The sequence below is a fragment of the Chiloscyllium plagiosum genome, chromosome 29, assembly GCF_004010195.1.
Source record: "Chiloscyllium plagiosum isolate BGI_BamShark_2017 chromosome 29, ASM401019v2, whole genome shotgun sequence".
NCBI lineage: Eukaryota > Metazoa > Chordata > Chondrichthyes > Orectolobiformes > Hemiscylliidae > Chiloscyllium > Chiloscyllium plagiosum.
Window position 1 is genome coordinate 6,514,185 of NC_057738.1, and position 14,362 is coordinate 6,528,546.

Below are 14,362 nucleotides of genomic sequence, written 5' to 3' on the forward strand. Positions count from 1 at the left end.
AAGTGTATGAGACAGAGTGGAGACAGCAGCTTCACAAACAATATGAGAGAGCAGGTCAGCTGTTTCACATGAAATTAAAACCAGTGACAGAATGTCTTTTCAACTTGTTTCTCCCTGTAAGAGCTAATGTGTGACATCACAGGAAAACATGTTGGTGATATGTGGGTTTTTCCTTCCATGTCTTTTGATTGGCCAATCAATTTAAATTAGGAGATGTATTACTGCCGAGGAATACAGTTAATAAATTCACTTTCAAAATATTGAACATCCACATGAGCTAATTAACTAGAACAGAAATAGCTGGGTAGGTGATTTGTTACAGGTGCAGTATATGGGAGTTGCTGGATACCAATGTGATCCACTGTGATCACATTTGCAGCAAGTGTTGTTTCTCAAAGAAAGTTGTCTCAGAGTTGATGAGCTGGATTCTGAGTTGCAAACTGTAACAGAACAGGGAGATGGTGAGGCAGTGGTTCAGGAGACACCACTGTAGATTAAGTACTGTACGTCAAATATGATCCATGATCAGGGACAGGAGAGTGTGACTGCAAGTGAGGCAAGTATAAATATCCAGAATTTAAATATGGAGGTGTCTCAGCAATGTCCTTGTCCAATAGGTACACGGTTCTTGCTCCCTACATGGATGGAAACACAGAATGTAAGGAGAGTGAGCTAAATGACCACAGCACTGTGGCCTGGAATGCCATTCAAGATTAGGGGGTGGAGGGGAAGGAAAGAGAAAAGTAATATTAATAGGGGATAGTCGGGTTAGGGGAATAGATACTGTTCCTTTCAGCGAAGGCAGAGAGTTCCAAAGACTGTGTTGCCTACCTGATAGTAAGGTTCTGAAGTGGAGAGGAGGGAGTGGGAGGGGAAGGATCCAGTTGTCAAGGTCCATGTTGATGCTAATGATATAGGTAGAGCAGGAAAAAGCGTTCAGCTGAGGGACTATGAGCAGCTCAGAGCTAAATTGAAAAGCACAACCACAAAGGTAAAACCATTCAGAATGCTACCTGAGCCACATGCAAATTGCTATAAGGTAAATCAGGTTAGAGAGGTAAATGCATGACTTACGGATCGGTGTGCGAGAAATGGTTTCTGATTCATGCGGAACCAGTTCAAGGGCAAAGTAATGTTGCTTCGGCTTCATTTGAACCATGCTAGGACCTGTGTCCTAGCAAAATGTATCACAGGGATTGTGGGTAGGGCGTTAAATTAATGTGTGAAAGAGGATAAGTTTCAAATGAAGGGAAGTTAAAATAATCAAAAATAACCGCAGTACAGAGATGTATGATAGCCAAGAGATGAATGATACTCAAAGTGTGACAGGAAGGGATAGAAATAATGTGCAGACGAGTGCAACAGAAATTAGAACCAGATAGAGTAATAATTAAAAAGTCAAAGCTTAAGGCTTTGTCTGAATTCATACAGCACTTGTACCAAGATACATGAGCTGACAGCACAAATGGAAATAAATGAACATATCTTGAAAGCAATTTGAGGATGAAGTCGCCATAGTCTTCACAGGCCGCAGGGCTGCTTGCTTACTGGAGAGAAATAACTGTTGGTGGTTTAACCTGACAGAAATCATAACTCAGAGGAGAGGTTGAGAAGGAGAGTCCTGCACAGTAGTTTGAGCCACTGCAGGAATTGAATCCACATAGTTGGCATTACCTTTCATTGCAAGTCAGCCATCAAATAACTAAGCTGACTGATGCCTAACAGAGATATGGTTGCAGAGGGACCAGGACTGGGAACTAAATATTCAAGGTATTCAATATTTCAAACGAATAGAGAAAAAAGAAAAGGAGATGGGGTAGCTTTATTAATAAGGAAGGTATCAGTGGTGGTGGGCAGTGATATAGGTGTAATCAGTTTGCACAGAAATAAGGAATAGTGAGGGAAAGGAGTCATGGAAAGGAGTCATCTACAGGTCCCCAAAGAGTTGCCTCACTGTAAGAAACAGTATAAATCAGGAAATAAGGGAGGTATGATAGCAGGCCACGACAACTGTCATGCAGGATTTTAAACTGCATATTGTCTGGATAAATCAGATGAGCATCTATAACACGAAGATAAATTTCTAGACAGTATCAGGAATTGTTTCTTTGGGCAGTTCGTTGCAGAGCTCACCAGGGAATTTAGATTGGGTCATGTGTAGTAATATAGAATTAATAAGAGATCTCACGGTTAAGGATCCTGTGGGACTAGCACTCACACCATAGCAGAAATTCAAATTCAGGTTTAGGCAAAGCAACTTGGGTCTCAGATCAGTGTTCTTAATTTATTTAAGGATTAATACAAAAAGAGATGTATAAAGTGTCAAAAAGTGTGGTGCTGGAAAGACAAAGCAGTTCAGGCAGCATTCGAGGAGCAGGAGAGCCGACACTTCAGGCATAAGCCCTTCATCAGGAATGTCTAAAGTGTGCTGGGAAAATTGTCTAGAAGAGAAAGTCAATGGATGAGCATTGGTAGACATTTAAGCTGATATTTCAATATTTTCTTTTTCCCTATTCATTTGTGGGACGTGGGTGTTTCTGGCTGACCAGTATTTATTGCCTGTCTCTACTTGCCCTTGAGAAGGTGGTGGTGAGCTGCCTTCTTGAACTGCTGCAGTCTACCTGCTGTGGGTTGACCCACAATGCCATTAGGGAGGCAATTCCAGGATTTTAGCCCAATGACAGTGAAGGAACGGTGATATATTTCCAAGTCAGGATGGTGAGTGGCTTGGAGGGAACTTCGAAGTTGGTGGTGTTCCCATTTATCTGCTGTCCTTGTCCTTTTAGATGGAAGTGGTTGTGTGTTTGGAAGGTGCTGCATGATTTCTTTGATGAATTTCTGCAGTGCATCTTGTAGATAGTGGATGCTGCTGCTACTGAGCATCGATGGTGGAGGGAGTGGATACTTATGGATGTAGTGCCAATGAAGTGGGCTGTTTTGTCCTGGAATGTACCAAGCTTCTGATCTGGATGAGTGCAGCCCCAACAACACTGAGTGTTGTTGGGGCTGCACTCATCCAGGCAAGTGGGGAGTATTCCATCACCCTCCTGACTTGTGCCTTGCAGATGGTGGACAGGCTCTAGGTAGTAAGGACTGTGTTACTCACCGCAGTATCCTTAGTCTCTGACCTGCTCTTGTAGCCACTGTGTGTATGTGGTCAGTCCAGTTGAGTTTCTGGTCAATGATAACCTCAGGATGTTGACTGTGGGGGACTCAGTAATGATAACACCATTAAATGTCAAGGCGTGGTGGTTAGATTGTCTCTTATTGGTGATGGTCATAGCCTGGCTTACCACTTGTCAGCCCAAACCTAGATGTTGTCCAGATCTTGTTGCATTTGAACATGAGGAGTCATAAATGATGCTGAACATTGTACAATCATTGGCAAACATCCCCACTCCTGGCGTTATGGTGGATGGATCTCATTGATGAAGCAGCTGAAGATGGTTGGGACTAGGACACTACCCTAAGGGACTGCTACAGAGATGTCCTGGAGCTGAGATGACTGACCTCCAACAACCACGACCATCTTCCGATGTGTTAGGTATGACTCTAACCATCAGAAAGTTTGCTCCCAGATTCTATTGATTTCAGTTTTGCTCAGGCTCCTTGATGCCACACTCAGTTGAATGTGGCCTGATGTCAAGGGCTATCACTGTCACCTCACGATGGAATTCAGCTCTTTTGTCCATGTTTGAACCAAGGCTGTAATGTGGTCAGGAGCTGAATGGCCCTGGCAGAACCCAAACTGGGCATCACTGAGCAGGCTATTGCTGAGCAGGTGCTACTTGACAGCACTGTTGATGACACCTTCCATCACTTTACTGATGATTGGGAATAGACTGATGGGGTGGCAATTTGCCAGGTCTGATTAGTCCTGCTTTTTATGTATTGGACAGTCTGGGACAATTTTCCACATTGTCGGGTAGATGCCAGTATTGAACTGTCCCGGAAGAGCTTGGCTAGGGAAGCGGCAAGTTCTGAAGCACAATCTTCAGTGCTATTGTTGGAATATTGTCAGGGCCTGTATCCTTTGCATTATCCAGTGTCTCCAATCATTTCTTGTGGAGTCATGTGGAGTCAATCGAATTGGCTGAAGATGGTATCTGTAATGTTAGGGACCTCTGGAGGAGACTTAGATGTAACATCCACTTGGCACTTCTGGTTGAAGCTTCCTGCAAAAGCTTCAGCCTTGTCTTTTGTACTGATGTGCTAGACTCTTCCATCATTGAGGATGGGGATATTTGTGGAGCGTCCTCCTCCAGTGAGTTGTTTAATTGTCCACCCCCATTCATGACCGGATGTGACCAGACTGCAGAGCTTGGATCTAATCCAATGCTCGTGGGATCGCTGAGCTCTGTCTATCACTTACTGCTTATGCTGTTTGGCAAGTAATTCCTGTTTGGTGGCTTCACCAGGTTCACACCTCATCTTCAGGTCTGCCTGTGGCTGCTCCTGACATGCCCTCCTGCACTCTCCATTGAATCAGGGTTGATGGTAATGTTGAGTGGGGATATGCCAGGCTATGAGGTTACAGATTGTGCTGGAGTACAGTTCTGCTGCTGTTGATGGCCCATAGTGCCTCATGGATGCCCAGTCTTGATTTGCTCAATCTCTTTGAAGTCTGTCCCATTTACCATGGTGATAGTGTCACACAACACAATGGATATTATTCTCAATGTGAAGGTGGGAATTTGTCTCCACAGGAACTGTGTGGTGGTTGCTCTTACCAATCCTGTCATGGACAGATGCATCTGCAGCTACAGATTGGTAAGGTGAGGTCAAGTATGTTTTTCCCTCTTGTTGGTTCCATCATTACCTGCCACAGATCCAGTCTTGCAACTATGTCTTTCAGTGTTCAACCCAGCTTGGTCTGTAGTCCTGCTGTCAAGCTATAGTTGCTGGTGGACAGTGAAATCCTCTATCCAAAGTACATGTTGTGCCCTTGCCACCCTCTGTGCTTCCTCCAAGTGTTGTTCAACATGGAGTATCAATTCATCAACTGAGAGAGGATGATACATGGTAATCAACAGGAGGTTTCCTTGTCCATGTTTAACCTTGAATCGTAAGACTTCATGGAGTCCAGAGTCAATGCTGATGACTTCCAGAGCAACTCCCGACTGTATACTACTGTGCTGCCACCTCTGCTGGGTCTGTCCTGCCAATGAAACAGGACATATCCCAGGATGGCAATGGTGGGCATCTGCAACATTGTCTGTAAGGTACGATTCCATGAGTATGACTATGTCAGACTGTTGCTTGTCTCGTCTCTAAGATAACTCTCCCAATTTTGGAACTAGCCCCAGATGTTTTTGAGAAGGACTTTGCAGGGTCAACAGGGCTATTTCTGCCATTGTCTTTTCCGATGCCTAGGTCAATGGCAGGTTATCCATCCAGTTTCACTTCTTTGAGACTTTATAGCGACTGGTATAACTGAATGGCTTTCCAGGCTATTTCAGAGGGCAACTGAGAGTCACCCACATTGCTGTGGGTCTGAAGTCACATGTAGGCCAGACCAGGTGAGGATGGCAGATTTCCTTCCCTACAGGACATTAATGAACCGAATGGGTTTTTCTGACAATTGACAAATGTTTAATGGTCATCAGTAGATTCTTAATTCCAGGATTTTTAATTGAATTCAATTTCCACCATCTGCCCTGGCAGGATTGTACCCAGGTCCCCAGACCATTTCCTGGGTCTCTGGATTAATCTACTAGTAATAATTGCTAGGCCATTGCCTTTCTTCAATAAAAATTTATTCCAGTCAAAATGAAGAACTTGATGAGAAGGATGATGCAACCAGAGTTAACAAAGGAGATCAAGGAGAGTATCTGATCAAAACCTACTGCATACAAAGTGGCAACAAATCGTGGCAGGATTTTTTTTAAAGAGCCAGCAACAGAAAACAAAGTTAATAAAGAGAGAGAAACTTGATTATGAAAGTAAATTGGCGTGAAACATAAAAGCAAGCAACAACAGTTTCTATGGGTATATAAAAAGAGAGTAGCTAAGTAATTGTGGGTTCCTTGGAGGATGCAACTGAAGAATTGATAACAGGGAATAGCGAAGTAGCAGGTGATGTAAAACGATATTTTGCTTCATGGCAGAGGACACCATAAACGTACCAAAGGAAAACAGTTAAGCAAGCTGCTAATGTGAGGAAATAACTTGTAACAGTTTCCATTATGCGGTTAAAATTCACACAACATCAGATTATAGTCCAACAGGTTTATTTGGAAGCACTAGCTTTCATAACACTGCTTCTTCCTCATGTGGATGTGGACTTTATACTAGCAGTGGAGGCTGCATATGAGATTTATTAGATTAGATTAGATTAGATTACTTACATTGTGGAAACAGGCCCTTCGGTCCAACAAGTCCACACCGACCCGCCGAAGCGCAACCGACCCAGACCCATTCTCCTACATTTACCCCTTCACCTAACACTACGGGCAATTTAGCATGGCCAATTCACCTAACCTGCACACTTTTGGACTGTGGGAGGAAACTGGAGCACCCAGAGGAAACCCACGCAGACACAGGGAGAATGTACAAACTCCACACAGAGAGTTGCATGAGGCGGAGACTGAAAACTCCACACAGAGAGTTGCATGAGGCGGAGACTGATTCTTGGGATTAAGGGCATTGTCTTTTCAAGAACAGTTGAAAGGTTTGGCCTTTATTTATCAGAGTTTAGGAGATTGAGGTTTATCAAGATTCTGAAGTAGTTTTGACAAGGTACATGTTGAGAAGTTTCCACTGTTGGAGCAATGTCAAACAAGCTGACATTATGATTTGGAGATGCCGGTGTGGGACTGGGGTGTACAAAGTTAAAAATCACACAACACCAGGTTTTTAACTTAAAGCTGACATTAGTTACAGAATAAGGGGACACACATTCAAAACTGAGATACAAAGGAATTTATTCTCCCAAAGCTTAGTGAATATCTGGAATACTCTAGTGCAGAGATTTGTGGAGGCTAAATCACTGAAAGTATTTGAAGAGGTAGAGAGGTTTTTGAGCTTGAACAGGAGTTAAATGGCAATGAACAGAAATTGAAGCCTGGGACTGATCAGCTTGTTGATGGCAGGTCAGGCTTGAGGGCTGAATACATACCCCTGTTCCTATTTCTTATGCTGTTATGACTAAATTCCCACGAGCAACATCTTAGGAGTTATCATTGACGAGAAAGGGAACTAGATGAGCCAAATATATAGTTGTGGTTACAAGAGCAAGTCAGAGGCTGAGAATTCTGCAGTGAGTAATTCAGAACCTGACTCCCCAAAACCAATCCACACAAGTTAGGAGTGTGATACTCTCTATTAGCCTGGATGAGCACTGTCTCAACAATACTGAAGAATTATGACACCATTTATGAAAAACTAGCCCACTTGGTTGACACCTCATCTATCACTGTAAGCGCTCATTCTTTCCATCATTGTACACTGTGGCTGCAGTGCTTACTGTCTGCAAGATGCACCATAGCAACTCACCAAGATTTATGGTTGGCAGCAACTTCCAAACCCACAGCTTCCACCAAGAAGAAGAACAAAGGTGGCAGATACCTGACAGTTTCCTCCAAGACACAAGCTTACTAACTTGAAATCATATATTGGCATTTCATCTTTGTGGAATTTGTCAAAATTGTGGAACTGTCTTTCTTACAGCACAATGAGAGCATCTTTACCAGACAGTTTGTGGAGGTTCAACAAAGCAGGCTGTCATCCATTTCTGTAGGCCTGTTACAGAATTGCGATAAATATTCACCTTTCCAGTACTACTCACATCCCACAAATAAACTCATAAGCAATTACTGTGTGCATTCTTACTGATCTACTGGGGAGCTAATCGTTAAGACATTATTGCCTACTGTGCCAGACAAAGGATTGTTTTAACTTTGAAAAGGCTGTAGTATGTTTTGATCTGAGCCTTGGTCACTTTTGAACTTGTCTATTTCAATGATTTCTTGATAGCTCCATTCAGCCTCCAAAAATCTGCACCCATCCAAAACACCATTGTGTGTATCCTAAATCCCTTTCACCCATCACCGTTTTTCCCTCTGACTTGTATTGGCTCTGTATTTTCATCATGCGGTCTCACAGTGCCAAAACTTCCCACCATTTTTCTTTTAAATGGGAAGGCCTGGCATAGCTCTATTCCTGAAGGACGGCTTATGCCCGAAACGTCGATTCTCCTGTTCCTTGGATGCTGCCTGACCTGCTGCGCTTCTCCAGCAACACATTTTCAGCTGTGTTCACATGACAGACAATGAGGTTAGAGAGAGCTGTGTATTTACCCAAAGCAGCTGAAGCTGGCATCATTATGTCACATAATCACACTCCTAACGCTTCAATCCACCACACTTACACAAATACACAACAGAACCCTGTGTTCACTTTTGAACAAGGTGATAGCAAATGATCAGGATCCACAGGTGGGCAGGATACAGCAGCAGCTCCAGTTCAAAATCTTCCTTTCAGATGTTCTTTTAGAAAGAAAACAAATAAACATTGCATTATTACAATTTAGTGCTGGGGTTTCAGATTTTCCTATGGCACAAACACATTTGGGGAATTTACTTGCGAACATTGATCTCCCTGGCACATGGCCTGCACAGATGTGGGGTAGCTTTCACAAATATACATTTGTGCCTGTGATGTTGTGATAAATACGAACTCCTAAAGTTAAACTGCATAAAAATGATCAGAGTGGTACGTTGATCGAAGCCGATACATTCATCTTTGGACTAAAGAAACAGGACAATCCCAGCCACAGTGAGGTTCACATATTATTCCTCCTGTCTGTTCACCTCCCTCATAGGGCAGCACGGTAGCTCAGTGGTTAGCACTGCTGCCTCACAGCACCAGGGTCCCAGGTTTGATTCCAGCCTCGGCTGACTGTCTGTGTGGAGTTTGCATATTCTCCCCGTGTCTGTGTGGGTTTCCTCCCACAGTCCAAAGATGTGCAGGTCAGGTGAATTGGCCATGCTAAATTGCCCCTAGTGTTAGGTGCACTAGTCAGGGGGAAAAGGGGTGTGTGTGGGTCATTCTTCGGAGGGTCATTCTTCGGAGGGTCGGTGTGGACTTGTTGGGCCGAAGGGCCTGTTTCCACACTGTGGGGAATCTAATCTAATCTAATACCTGAAATTCTTGCCTCTAATGCACAGCTGTTCAAGCAAGAAGTTGTCCTCCTCCAAGTGAGATGAGGACCAGGCCAGACCAGTCAATCCAATATTCACCTCCAAATATAGCAAACCTTGTGTTAACCAGCACCTTATGCTCCAGCACTCTTAATAAACCAGCAAAAATTATATTCCCCAAAACAACAAAGTTTACTGTATTCACAGAATCATGGAATCCCTACAGTGTGGAAGCACATCGATCCTCCAGCAAGCTTACCACCCAGCTCCAACCCCCAAACCTACCCTTTTAGCCTGTATTTCCCATGGCTAACCAGCCTAGCCTGCACATTCCTGGACACTATGGAAAATTTAGCATGGTCAATTCACCTAACCTGCACATCTTTGGACTGTGAGAGAAAACTGGAGGACACTGAGGAAAGCCATGCAGATATAGAGAGAATATGCCAATTCCACACTGACCATCACCTAAAGTGGAATCAAACCCAGGTCCCTGGTGCTGTGAGGCAGAATGTGCTAACCATTGAGCCACTGTGCCACCCTTGTTCTTGATCTTGTCCAATTATGTAGTTTATATAATTTGTTTACCTCAGTGTAAATACATTCTGTTGTTCAATCAAATGGCCAAACAAAATATTAATAGTTGATTCAGTTTTGAGTCAATTTCTCCTCAAATAGCACAATCTACTGTGATGTCTGAGTAGTCACTTGAGAGTGCGAATGAGAAGGCTGTCTGCCATTACATTTTAGTTAAGGCATATTACATTTTTCTTTCTGTGGTTTATGCTGTAAATAAAGTATAACAGGGATGTTTATACCCTCTGCATTATGTTTCAATTACTTAGTGTGTGTTTTTATATTGATTATGCGGACCTCTTGATTATTCAGAATATTTGACCACCCGGCACACCCCTGTTCCCATAGGCGCTGGTTAATAAAACGTTTGCTGAATTACTGTTTTTTCTCCCCCTCTGGGTTGGCACCCAGTAATAGGTTTCAGGAAATTGTGGCTGTGCTCCTCAGGATTTTCAATCCATTAAAATTAATGGATAGAAAATTGTTCAGAGCATGAACACAATTCCCCGATAAGCGCTCCTGGCAGGCAAGGTTTCACACTGGGAGAGAGCATTTGGAAAATTAGCCATTTAGTGTTAATGGAGATTGACTTCAACCAAGTGAAGGCTCTGGCCTAGTTGCCTCACATCTTGCACAATTCTACTCCGCCTCCTGTGCTTTCAGCAACCAAGCTAGTGAGGCTTGAAAAGTCGTCATAACGCCAAATGGCTCTTCAACTCACTGGCTATAATATTCTGTGCAGAATAACCCTTTCAGATGTGCCGTTAACATTTCTAGAATTACAAAGTCAGCAAGTGACTGCCCTCTTGGTCATCATTTGGTATCTTTTGTCACATTACAAGTGTGCTAAATGTAGCTTGACACATGCTGCCATTGCAGTTGTAATCCCTAACACAGGCTAGACCAGCAAGGTTTCCTGTGATAGCTGTCTCCATTTTAAGAATCTAAGAAATATTTGATGTGTAAAGCAATTTGCCACCCTTTTAATCTGGCATTCTTTGAACTTGTGAATGGTCTGCATAAATGTATGCACATTTTCCTTTTTATAAAAATGTATTCCTTTTCCAATCTATCAGTGAAAGGAACATATGTGGGCACATCCACGCACAAGCATGACCGTGACCTGCCTGTAGCTGGTCATTTTAACACAGCATTTTGCTCGCATGCCCCATTTGTCTGTTCTCAGCATGCTGCAATGCTGCAGCAAATCACAGCACAAACTAAAGGAGCAACATCTCATCTTCAAACTGGGCAGTTTACAACCTTCTGGGCTCAATATTGAGTTCAACATGTTCAAATTGTGAACCCATTCCTTCCCTTTCTTCCAGCTTTGCTTGTTCTCCTCCACCCACTCCTCTCTCTCCTCCACCCACTCCTCTCTCCTCCACCCACTCCAGTGAGACCTTTCCAGTCTAGAAGTTAGACACACCATTGTTCTGCCTTTCTCACATTCCAATCACTTAAGCTGAACTATCAACATCCTTTCTCTCCCAGCACTCCAACATATCCCCCTCACTATTGCGCAAATACTGTCCCTTCCACACTTCGCTTTTAGTTCTGATAAAAAGTAATCTAGACTCGAAACGTTAGCTTACTCTCTCTCCATGGTTGCTGCCTGACCCACTGTGATCTCCCGCACTTTTTGTTTTCAACATACGTAGGCACATATTAGAGAAGGAGAAAGTGAGGATTCCTGATGAAGGGCTTATGCCCAAAACATCGACTCTCCTGCTCTTCGGATGCTGCCTGACCTGCTGTGCCTTTCCAACACCACACTCTCAATATATTAGAGAAGGACCAGAGGCAAAAGGTGGTGCCTAAGGACCAGTGACTTTAATGTTGGTTGGGTCCGGTGTAGGTGGCGACAAAGCAGTGGAGCTGGGATGGGCGGTGCAGGCATTATTGATGGTGATGTTCTGGCTCAGGTCTGATGGACTCCCTTCAGTCTATATCTTACATTTTCTCCCTTATTCAAAATGGTCCCAAAGCGTGGCAACAAGTGATTTTATTGTATTCTTACTGGAACAATAAAATCATTCAGTCATTCATTCATTCTTATTTAAAGAAAACGGATTGAGCATAATTTAATGTACAATGTGTCATCATTGTTTAGTGTGCCTTTGCTTTCTGAATAAAGTAGATATTACGAACACAGAAACAACATTGATGCAGTCTAAAGAACAGCTGGATGAATGAATGGTCACAAGTATTCTGTTTTGGGCACATATCTTTTGTATTAGTTAATAGCTGGACAAGGCATAAGCATCTTGTTGGTGCAGGATAGCTTAACTGATGTCAACAGTAATACCATAATATCTGGTGATTAACTGCCACTATGATCTCCTGTAGGATTGTAAGCTGAATCCGGCAGTGAAATGGATTCCAGATTTTTTCTGACCTCTCGTATTTGCTCATCATCCTGTACTTCTTTTCATGTTTTGCCACATCTGGTAATGAGTTAATCAGCAGCTTTTCCGTTGGGTTTGCACGCTGTGACAAATCTTCTTGAGGAAAACAAAAAAAAAGAAGACTTGCATTTATATATTGTTTTTCATGACCACAGAATGGGCCCAAAAATGTTTTACAGTCAAATTACTTCTTTTCTGAAGTTTAGTCACTGTTGTAAAATAGAAAACAGGGCAGTCAATTTAAACATAGTGAGTGCCCACAAACAGCAATGTAATAATGAACAAATAATCTGTTTTAATGATGTCGATTGAGGGACAAACGTTCACCAGGACATAGGATTCAACTTCTCATGCTTTCTCTGGAAGACTGTCTTGGGATCTTTTACTTGATAAGGGAGTTCAGGGTTTTAGCAGCAGATCCCATCTAAGTAATAGCATTCGAAAAGTGTGGTGCTGGAAAAGCACAGCCAAACAGGCAGCATCCAAGGAGCAGGAGAATCGGCGTTTTGAGCATGAGCTATTCATCATTCCTGATGAAGAGCTCATCCTCGAAACATCGACTTTCTTGGTCCTCGGATGCTGCCTGATTGGCTGCGCTTTTCCAGCACCACACTTTATGACTCTGATCTCCAGCATCTGCAGTGCTCACTTTCTCCTAAGTAATAGAATTGCCAATGTGCAGCATGATTTGGAGATGCTGGTGTTGGACTGGGGTGTACAAAGTTAAAAATCACACAACACCAGGTTATAGTCCAATGGGTTTATTTGGAAGCACTAGCTTTCAGAGCACTGCTCCTTCATCAGGTGGTAGTGGAGTACCTGACGAAGAAGCAGCGCTCAGGAAGCTAGTGCTTCCAATTAAACCTGTTGGACTATAACCTGGTGTTGTGTGATTTTTAACAATGTGCAGCATGTCCTTGTCTTGTATCAGAGTGTCAGGTTTGATTTTTGTATTCAAGTCCTAGAGTAAGATTTGAAAGCACAATTTTCTTACAATTGTCAATAAAAAAAATTTGTATTATGGTAACTCAGAGTTTTAGCTCTGTTAGCTCACACATTAAGTGATTTTTAAAAAATACATTTAAGCAGTTTCAGGTTCCACAGCCTCAGGCTATCACAGTGTTTTATTACTGTTACAGAGAGAATGAATGTGAATTGTGATTAGGAAAGAGGTCAGTGTTTTCTTATCCCTAAAGCCTGTGATCCATTTATATAAAAGAATGAGATCCTAAAAGCAGAATATAGGGATTTAGGAAGCAAGCTGAAAAGTAGGATGTCTAAGTAGTGAACTCAGGATTACTACCAGTGCTGTGAGCTAGTCAGAATGTATGTTGCAGGATATATCAGATGAACACATGGTTAAAGAGATGATGTGAGGGAGAGGGTTTCAAATTCCTGGGTCATTGGGACCAGTTTTGGGGAGGTGGGACCAATACAAATTGGATAGGTTACACCTGGGCAGGTCCTGGACTGATGTCTTCAGAAGAGTATTTGCTAGAGTGGTTTGGAGTGTTTAGAATAAATTAGCAGGGAGATGGAATTTATGCCTGGAGTTCGAGGAAGGGGAATCATGGACAAGAATAAAAGGCAGAAAGGGGAATAAGAGAAGTGAAAGGCAGAGAAATTAAAGATCAGAAACAAACAAGACCACAGGAAAAAATAGTGGGAATGGGACATTAAAAAGCCAAGCCACTGTGCCTGAATACACTGAGCATTCAAAAAAGATGATGTGAGGGAGAGGGTTTCAAATTCCTGGGTCATTGGGACCAGTTTTGGGGAGGTGGGACCAATACAAATTGGATAGGTTACACCTGGGCAGGTCCTGGACCTGGACCCAGGTAAATAGTGCGGTGAGGAAGGCATATGGCGTACTGGCTTTTATTGGTAGAGGAATTGAGTTCCGGAGTCCTGAGGTCATGATGCAGTTGTATAAGACTCTGGTACGGCCGCATCTGGAATATTGTGTGCAGTTTTGGTCGCCATACTATAGGAAGGATGTGGAGGCACTGGAACGGGTGCAGAGGAGGTTTACCAGGATGTTGCCTGGTATGAAAGGAAAATCGTATGAGGAAAGACTGAGGCACTTGGGGCTGTTTTCACTAGAGAAAAGAAGGTTTAGGGGTGACTTGATTGAGGTGTACAAGATGATTAGGGGGTTAGATAGGGACGACAGTATGAACCTTTTCCCGCGTATGTAGTCGGGTATTACAAGGAGGCATAGCTTTAAATTAAGGGGGG